Source organism: Protopterus annectens, chromosome 9.part0, assembly GCF_019279795.1.
Source record: "Protopterus annectens isolate FY-2018-M chromosome 9.part0, PAN1.0, whole genome shotgun sequence".
In the NCBI taxonomy this organism is placed as follows: Eukaryota; Metazoa; Chordata; order Ceratodontiformes; family Protopteridae; genus Protopterus; species Protopterus annectens.
Genome location: NC_056743.1, coordinates 1,026,103,143 through 1,026,113,142, shown reverse-complemented (window position 1 = coordinate 1,026,113,142; position 10,000 = coordinate 1,026,103,143). Strand labels below are relative to the sequence as shown.

The 10,000-nt window shown below is 43.2% G+C and overlaps 1 protein-coding gene across 1 annotated transcript in view; it reads left to right on the top strand.

Annotated features, from left to right (window-relative positions):
* ASIC1 (acid sensing ion channel subunit 1) overlaps nt 1–10,000 on the top strand; it is a 1,036,985-nt gene that overhangs the window by 1,025,340 nt on the left and 1,645 nt on the right. The gene's annotated exons all lie outside the window — the stretch shown is intronic.

The window sequence follows — 10,000 nt, the reverse complement described above, 5'->3', positions numbered from 1 at the left end:
CAGTCTTATTGAAACAGGATTCCAGCTTGGTAAGATCAGTTTTAAGGAGGTTGGTTGATGCTGGGGATGCATATAGCAGAGTTGACAGGAGGTGTGTACAGGCGATGGGAGCTTTTGTGCTTCTAGTTAAAAATTGTATGTTTCTGTAAAGAAGATCTAGTGTCTTGTGGACCTTCTTAATGTTTTGAGCAATGTGAGTGTTGAATTTCAGATTATTGTGAATTTCGAAACCTAACAGTTTAGTGTGTGTTATTGGGGTGATAATAGTTTTGTTTTTGGACTCTGTATTGAAAGAAGAGAAGAGGAAGATCTTGTAGGATAGAAGAGTAGGAATTTAGTTTTATTGGAGTTTAGAATGAGTTGGGAATTGGTGAGGCACGTTTCAACAGATAGAAATGAATCTTGGGTTATGGTGTGGAGATCTTCTAGGGAGAAGGCTATGCATATTAGAGCTAAGTCATCTGCATATTGTATCACAGAGGCATGAATAGTAGGGGTTTGGAGTTGATTGGTGAACAGGGAGAAAAGTAGTGGCCCAAGAACGGAGCCTTGTGGGACCAATAAGGCAACTGGGAGAAGAGTGGAGAGGTCATGTTGCCACTGTACAGTCTGCTGTCATCCTGCTAGGTAGCTTTGGAACCAGGTGATAGGGGAGCTACTTAGGTTTAGGGCGGAAAGCACATTGTTGAGTTTAATGTGATTTATCATATCAAAGGTTTCGGACAAGTCTAAAAATATGGTAGAAACAAACTGACCTTGGTTTCTATAGTGGTTCACTATATTAATAAAGGACATTAGGACTGGGGTAGTGCTGTGATAGGGGCAAAAACCATGTTATGTATTTGATAGTAGTTTATGTGTGTGAACGTAGTCCATGAGCTGGGTATGGATGACTCTGTCTAAGATTTTGGATTAGGGTGATAAGATGGCATTTGGATGATAATTAGTAAATTTGGTGGAATTACCTTCTTTGTGTAAAAACATAATGTGGGAGATCTTCCAGATTACAGGTACTATGCCCTCGGATACCGATCTGTTAATGAGTATCGCTACTGGGTATGCTATCCCTTCTGCTGCAATTTGCAGGAAGTTGGCTGGGAGGCTATATGTGGCTAGGGTGGTTGGTTTTAGTTTTTGAAGTAGTTTTCTTATGGTATCTACAGACACTGGTTGTAATGTAAATTGGTTAGGGCTATTTTGGAAGGAGTTGCTGTGCTGGGGTGCTATAGTGATAGAGTTGTTGGATATGCTTTTAGAATTAACAAGGGCTAGGATAGTTCTGTAAAGAATTTATTAAATCGGGTTGCTATATTATCAGAGTCACTGTTTGAGGTTGGAGTGGGGGTAGTTGCTTTACCTAGTTGAAGTATGTTATTAACTGCAGCCCAAAACTTCTGAGGGTTATTCTGAATATTATGGTAGTAGTTGATTTTGTCTTGGTTCATGAGTTTCTTAGCTTTGTTTTGCAGTTTTAAGAATGCTTGTTTTTTTTTTTTTTTTAATTTTGTTTTTGTTTTTGTGATGTTGTTCCCAGGCCTTGTCTCTAGCTTTGAGTAAGGATCTGCATTCTTTACTTTGCCAGGGTGCATAGTTAGCTTTCACAGTAATGGTTTGTGGGGGAGCATGGCAGTTTAATATATATAAAAAAGTAGTATTAAAGGAGTTCACAGCATCATCAAGGGGTGGTAGTTTGAGAGAATCCCAATTACAGCTTTTTACAGTGGTGATGATTCTTTGTGGGTTAAAGTCTTTTTTTGTTTCTGATCATGTGGTAGGTGGTTTAGTTATTTTGGTAAGTACAGGTACACTACGTACAAAGAAAGTAGATAGGTGGTCACTCATACCATCAGGAAGACAACCTGCCTATGATAATAGGAAGGGGTTATTGACCAGAATCCAGTCAAGGATAGACTGACATTTGGAAGATTTGTTAGTTCTTATGGGGGATGTTCCAAGTTGGGTGAATCCATGTAGGTTAACATGGGACACTGGATTCTGAGAGGAGCAGTCTAGCTAGACAGTATTGAAATCACCCCATCAGGACTGTTTCTTGTGGGAGAGAATAACAGGCCCTCTGTAGTATGGTTTCTAGTGTGGGAATATTGTATGTCCTTCTATTTTCATGTTGCAGTATTCATTACAGTGGGGAGGTTGCTGCCTGCAGTGATGCCATCCGGCCCTGTATTCCAAAGTCTTTGCTCCTGGAGGGTACGTGTGATGTCCCTTGTCAGGACCACAAACCGATGTTGGGTATAAAAGTGACATCTGCATGTACCCTCTCTTCTTCAGAATTTTTCTTCCACAGTGAACGTCAGACTCCTGTTTGCCAGTTCCAAAAGCAGATCGCTTTTTTCAGATGACTGGTTAAACATACCGCTCCAGACCAGATGACCACTTCAATCAACTGATACAGATAAGTGCCCTGTTGGGTTTTTCTTTAACTTTTGATTACTGTTAAGACATACATGTCAACTAGAAAGGAGAAGTGTGTTTGTGGGAGGCAAATTCCAATCAAGGACACTCAAGAAAAGTGCTTATTTTGCTTAGGCGAGGCCCACTACCATACATACTGTCCCATTTGCAAATCCTTCTTCCCAAAAACACTTCACAGCTGTCTGGTCACATTAAATCTGTATTTGGAAAATCAGAGATTATGACATCTTGTGTTCGATATGGAAGGTGTGGAGTAGGCCCATCCGATGAGCCGCTGAGGAAGAAGGCCAAGAAAATCAGGCCAGAGTCCTGCACTGGGCCTCAGCTGTACAAGCAGATTCTTGAGGCTAACGAAATCCCAGGATCTTCTCAGACCTCCATTTCCAAAGCAGGCCGGGAACCTCAATGGAAGCTGGGATGGAAAACTTTAAGTACGCCCGCTGAGGCTAATCAGCCATCAGATCCTGATGGCAGAGGGGAACTACAGCTCATTCAGTCAGAGGGCCCAGCTCATACACTTCCACCCAAACAGACGTCAGCTCTGATTCTTTCTCCACTGGCTACCCCTTTGCAGAGAAAACAAAAAGTAAACCATCCTGAGTCTCAACTGGTTCCTGGATGGGAAGTATTTTCACAAAGTCTCTTTAAGGCATTTCAGGCCTTGCAAACACAACAATTACGACCTGGCCCCTCACCTCAACCCCCTTTAAAGGTGTCAGAGGAAGACTACTCCTTTTCAGAGGACTCTATTACTTATGAATCACAAATAGACTCCCCCGAGGATTTCATTACCCCAGAGGAGAAGGACTCCATTACTCCTGAGTCCCCAGGAGAAGAATTCACCTTTGGAGACACAATCTCCCTCATGAGGGAACATTTTAAGTGGCAGGCATCAGAAGTATCTAAAACCAAAAGGTACCTTGACCTACTACAAATGGAGCATGGAGCAAACATCTCCTGCTGTGCCCCCCTTGCTACCTGCTTTCTAGGATGCATTCTTGGCGGCTTCTCAGGCCCCATACTCATAGCCACCAGCCTCAAAATGTCTGGACCATTTCTATAAGGTCCCTCAAGAAATCCAGGTCCTTTTTAAAAATCCACCAGCAGACTTAGTAGTTCTTGACGTCTCTGCTGACAAAACATCAAGACAGTTGTCTTCTGCTGCTCTCTACCCCATGGATAAAGACAGCCAATTCATGGACAGACTAGGGAAGAAAGTGTATACCTCTTCTACTCTGGCTATAAGAGCTCTCAACTACCAAACATATAATGCTAGTTTTGTCCTGGATACCATCACCAAAACATCTACCCTCCTGTCTGAGGCTCCTGACTCTCCCATTAACGTCCAAATTAACACCCTACTTTCCACAGCATTCCAAGTGACTAGGCACTCCATCAAGTGCAGTTATGATGCTGTGGAAGTCTCATCAAAATTTGCTGCATCAGGATCAGTTTTGAGGCGATATTCCTGGGTGAGACTACAACCTCTCCCTATGGATGTACAAACAAAATTGCTTGACGCACCCCTGGACAATAAGGCCCTGTTTGACTAAGCCTCAGCAGAGCTTCTCAAATTCCTTCAAGAAAAGGGAAAGGAACTACAAAACCTAAAGTATTTACTGGTATCCCCTATACCCAGATACCACAGGAACTACCCACAAAAAGCTTCCTTTGTTAGAAGACAGTCCTCGCACCCAGCTCCTCAGTTAAAGGGGTGTAGGCAACGAAGGAAAAGCTCTACTCTCAGGTTTCCCACCAACTCTTCCACCACACCCTTTTGGAGTCAGTCTGACCAATCCAGACCACTCTTAGACCCAAACCCCCTCATCCCTTCATCTCACCCTCTCCCAACACTCCCGGTGGATAATTACATCAGAACAATGGGTCCTCTCAATCATTCAGAGGGGATATTTCATGACTTGGTGGATGTTACCCTCCTTCCAGGGTACTCCTCAACCACCTACAAACCAAGCCCACCTTTTCCCACCGATCATTCAACAATGTGTAGCTCAGGGCACCATAGAACAGGTACCCTACCCACAAAGAAACATAGGCTTCTACTCCAGAATGTTTCTGGTACCAAGGAAAGACGGCACATGGAGGCCAATTATAGACTTATCTTTCCTAAACCTCTTTCTCAAGGTACCCAGTTTCAAAATGATTACCTTAACCCCTGCTCTTACCACTCATTCCAATACAGGCTTTCATGGTAGCTCTGGATTTGAAGGATGCCTACCTGCACATTCCTATACATCCAGGTTACAGGTAATTCCTCCGCTTTGCAACAGGTTCTTGCCATTTTCAATTCTCTGCCTTGCCCTTTGGACTCCCCACTGCTCCTTGAGTGTTCACAAAATGTCTAGCACCCTTCATTGCTCACTGCAGACCACAGGGTATACAGATATACCTATATCTAGATGACCTGCTTATTCTTCATCAAGACCACCAAGTCCTTCTACTCCACCTACAACAGGTGATTTCCACCCTAACTCTATTAGGGCTTACCATAAACCACAAAAAGTCTCACCTGACCCCTCTCAAGACCTGGTTTTCTTGGGATGCAGGATCAGAACAGACAGAATGAAAGCCTTCATTCCAGGCCAAAGAACCCTAGACCTTTGTCTATACTTTAAAAATCTCCTCACCCACTCCTCCTTGCCAGCAGGGGAATTCCTAAGAATGTTAGGCCACATGGCATCCCTTATATCCATGTTGCCTCTGGAAAGACTCCACATGTGAAAAATCCAGTGGATCCTAAAATACTTATGGAGCCAAGCCCCTGGACTCACCCCTTCCCCTACTTCAGTGTCTGAAGAGGGAACTCCAGTGGTGAGTATCAGCACTTCACCTCAACCAAGGAACCCCTACAGGTTCCAGCCCCCCTACAACAGGTCTCCACAGATGCATCGGACTTGGGGTGGGGTGCAGTGCTACTAATAAACCAGAATCAATTCTCTGTACAAGGCAGATAGTCCAACCTAAGACAAAAGGGCCATATCAACATCAAAGAAATAAGGGCAGTACTGCTAGCCTTACAAACTTTCAAAGCAGCTCTTCAGCCAGGAACCCTGAAAGTGATCACAGACAACATGACTGTCCCGTGGTACATAAACAAGCAGGGGGGAACAAAGTCCTACCCTCTGTGTAGCCTGACCATTCAGATATGGAACCTGGCATCATCACTCCAGATCCACCTGGTAGCAGTGTATATTCCTTCAACAGAGAATGTTATGGCAGACACACTCAGCAGAACTTCAGCTCCCTCTCACAAATGGATGCTTCAGAGAGGGGTATTCCTGGACCTTATTCACAGGTGGGGTATTCCACAAGCAGATCTCTTTGCCTCTCCCCAGAACAGACAGATGCCCAGATTCTGCACAAGGGGCCTACACCCACAAGCTTGGAAAGTGGATGCCTTCTCCTATCCCTGGGAGGGAATGTACCTCTATGCCTTCCCTCCCTTCACTCTGATTCAGAAAGTCCTCCTGAAAATACAGAGAGACAAACCCAAAATCCTGGTGACCCCCTTTTAGCCAAGACAGCATTGGTTTCCCCTTCTCCACCTACTAGCCAAGGGCAATCATCACAAGTTAGCCCACCAAATAGACCTGCTCATACAGGACAGGGGATCCCTACTACACCCACAGGTGAACAATCTGAAACTGACCTTATGGGTGATAGGGTTCTAATCCCCATACAGATACCTATACTCAGAGGACATACTCAATGTTCTGCAGGAGGCCAGAAAACCTAGTACCAGGAGAAATTATGTATACATATGGAACAGATTCTCCAAGTGGTGTCAATGGAAAAACCAGGACCCTCTAACTACCTTTGTACCTATGATCCTTTCCTATTTATGTGAGCTACTTCACTCAGGGCTAACTTACTCCTCAGTCAAAGTGCATTTATCTGCCATCTCTCTTTGTCTGACCATATCACCTCCTCTGGCTTCCAGATTGGAAGTCAAGCTTTTTTTGAAAAGGGTACTTCATATCAGACCCCCCCCCCCCCAGAAAGCCTATTCCCCCCTCCTTGAGACCTAAATTTCATACTAGAAAAACTTACATTGCTACCTTTTGAACCAGCTCATTCAGTATCCCTGAAACTATGCACCTTGAAAACAGTTTTACTAGTGGCCCTCACCTCCGCCTTGGAGGGTAGCAGAGATACAAGCCCTTATGGCTACCTCTCCTTATCTTATTTTCCACAAGGACAGAGTTGCCCTCAGAAATAATCCCTCCTTCATGCCTAAGGTGGTTAATGAACTCTCACTAAAGCAGACCATTAACCTACCTGTTTTATGCCCTCATCCACAAAATTCCTCAGAGAGGACTCTCCATTCTTTGGATGTCCATAGGCAACTGAGGTACTACTCAGACAAAACCAGACCTATCAGAAAGTCTGACCAACTATTCATCTCCTTCCATCCAAGAGCTCTAGGGAAGACAGACTCCAAGCAGACCATTTCTTCATGGATCTCAAAATCCATTGGCACGTGCTTTTCCTATCATGGAAAATCTTTGCATGGTCATGTCAAACCTCACTCTACCAGGGAAGCTGCCTCCTCAGCTGCCTTTTTCAAAGGGATTGACTATGCTTCCATTTTAGAAGTTGCCACTTGGACTTCAGTTCACACCTTTACCAAACATTACAAACTGGACTTAGCCTCCAGAGCAAGAGTGGAGTTTGCCAGGTCAATTCTCCAAGGCTTCATTGACCAGGGAACCCAATTCTCTACCCAGGCTCATAACTAAAGCTCTGGTACTCTCCTTACTGTAATGAATACTGCAACATGAGAATAGAAGGACATAGAATAGTTGTATAAGAACTTAACATAACCTTAGATGTCCTTCTCTTCTATGTTGCAGTATTCAGTCCCACCCACACGCCCCTCTACTTTACCTAACATACCATGGCCTACCTGTGGGGACATAGTCATTTTCTCACCCAGTCTCCCCACTAAATACAACCTACCCTACTACCCAAGATCTAGTCTACATGTAAGTCTAAGGGTCTCCCTATTATGACCCTCTCTTAACCCACAGGAGTACTACTGTATCTGGCAGTTCATTCTGAAGGGGGTACATGCAGATGTCACTTTTATACCCTATGTCGGTTTATGGCCCTGACAAGGAACATCACACGTAGCCTCCAGGAACAAAGACTTTGGTATACTGGCCAGATGGTGGCACTGCAGGCAGCAACCTCCCTACTGTAATGAATACTGCAACATAGAAGAGAAGGACATCTAAGGTTATGGTAAGTTCTTACACAACTATTCTTTCCTGGTGATATGTAACCACCAGTGATGTCCAAGAATGGGGTATTTGTCCATCCCAAATATAGAGGCCTAGAGCAGCCACACATGGACCACTCTTTGTAGTTTTAGAGGCTGTGTATATAAAGGATATATGTTAGAGAGGGGAAGTATAGAAACCTTAATGCTACATGTGGCAGACAGGTTACTGCTTTAGCAAGCTGGAAGCCCTAGCTATCCATGGGCTGAAGGAGAGAAGGGAGAGCAGGTATGACTAAGATTTACAGGATTGTCAAACACAGGATGGGAGGCTGTCACTGAAGAGAAGGGATGGGATATGTGAAAGAGGAATAAATAAGTACAAAGGGGCAACTATTACCTCCTCCTCCTCCCCTTGCCTCTTTTCCAAGAGATTTATTTTTAAGTCCATGTTTTTCCTCCTCATTTGGTGGGTTTCCTTACTCAAGACCCCCAACCACCCTACTAAGTTTTCCATTTGGTTGCCCTGCATTGCTTGATAATGTCTCACCTCAGGGGTAATGAGGTTAGGAAACTATCTTCCACGACCAATGCAAGGTAAGTGGTTTTATCTGTTACATAATCCCTTTTGTAGCATTTCTGCAGTGGTGCTGATGAGCCTATGCAAGTTAGAGCTTTGCATCTATCTGCTCCTTTGTAAGTAATAGCACGTTTTATATTACTATATCCCAGTGCTACACCTGAGGGCAGCCATCCAGAAGTATTAATACACTTCCTCTTTGGAAATAGATGATCTGGCTCTTGGCCAGCGAACTTGATGTCCGAATTATAGCCATCAGAATAAGTGGCATCCTCAGACCTAAAAAGAAAAAAAATGTAGCTATTAACGCTGGCGATTATAAAAAGAGCCACAAAGAGTATATTTTTTTTATTAAATAATTTTTTGAATGCATGAATACATTTTCCATATTATCTGTTGTTTGTGGCACATACTTAAATGTATGATGTCACCTGCATTTGTAAGAATAATCAGTCATGCTTAATCAAATATTATATGATGATATAGGTAGGGTAAAGAAATAAGGATATATCCCTTGAGTAGCAGCTTTCCCAGAAAGTTGTATACAACAATTAAAAGTCACAACAACTGTGATGTCTGTGCCCTGGCCCAGCAATCAAGGAGCCTCAATCCTCACCAGTAATACCAGGGAAGTTGTCTCATAAAAGAGGAAAGGATAACTAATACACACAGTAAAGTACAATTTCCCTTAAGTGCACACAGAGATCACAGTCAGTCTGGGCCTGGTTGCACCTTTGCTATCCAGGTCCCCAATAAGACTCCCCACTGGCACAGCTATAGGGTCCAGATCTCAACCTAACTGGGCAAGCTAAAACCTCCAGTAACCCTCTCTGTCCAACCAGTGCTTCATGTCCCTGCCCAAGTAGCTGATACATACACACGCACACACACACACACACACACACACACACACACACACACACACACACACACACACACACACACACACACACACTTTGAGAAGAGGTTATATAACCACACAGACCTTCCTGGGAAACAAAGGCTGGCACAGGTTCTCCAGCTGTGCCCCTTTACCCAGAATATATGGTAGTAATTCCCACCACCACCCAGTTAATAATTGCCAGCTACTAAAAGGCCCTTACAATGGTGTCTAATTATTACTGTGCAATATTAATATCCAATGGTAGTATAACTAACAGTCTAAAGCTATGGAGTGACTTAGCCAGTAAACTCTATAAATGTATATAATGTACTCTAGAGAAATTTATCTCTACATAAACCAGCCACGGGTAAAGGTTTTTAAAATATTTAATAATAAATAATAAAGACAAGACAATAATACTAAACTACAGAGGTATCTAAGAATTCAGAGAAACTTAAAACAATATTCTAGGAAAGATCTGATTTCAAAGAAAAACACTTAGTCTAACTTTCTTCTAAGTTTAAGTATTCCTAAGAGAAATCACAGTGCTATATAATCCTACTTACATGTGATCATACATAGGCAGAGTGCTGAGGTTGGATGATTCAAGACAAATGCCTCATATCTCTCTTGAGAAATAGTATTTAAGAACTAACACACAGCTCTGCTAAGGCCCTCCCAAAATTACATCATGTTGACACTTATGTTTTCCCAGTATTCGTATTGCATCATCTTTGACACTTGTCTGGAGTTCCCAGGCTAATAGAAACTCCATTATTTAGCAAGCTAACACCTGCACAGGAGAATACAACAATAGAAGGCATTTCACATCTACACTTTAACAGAAACCAGAGCAATAAAGGAC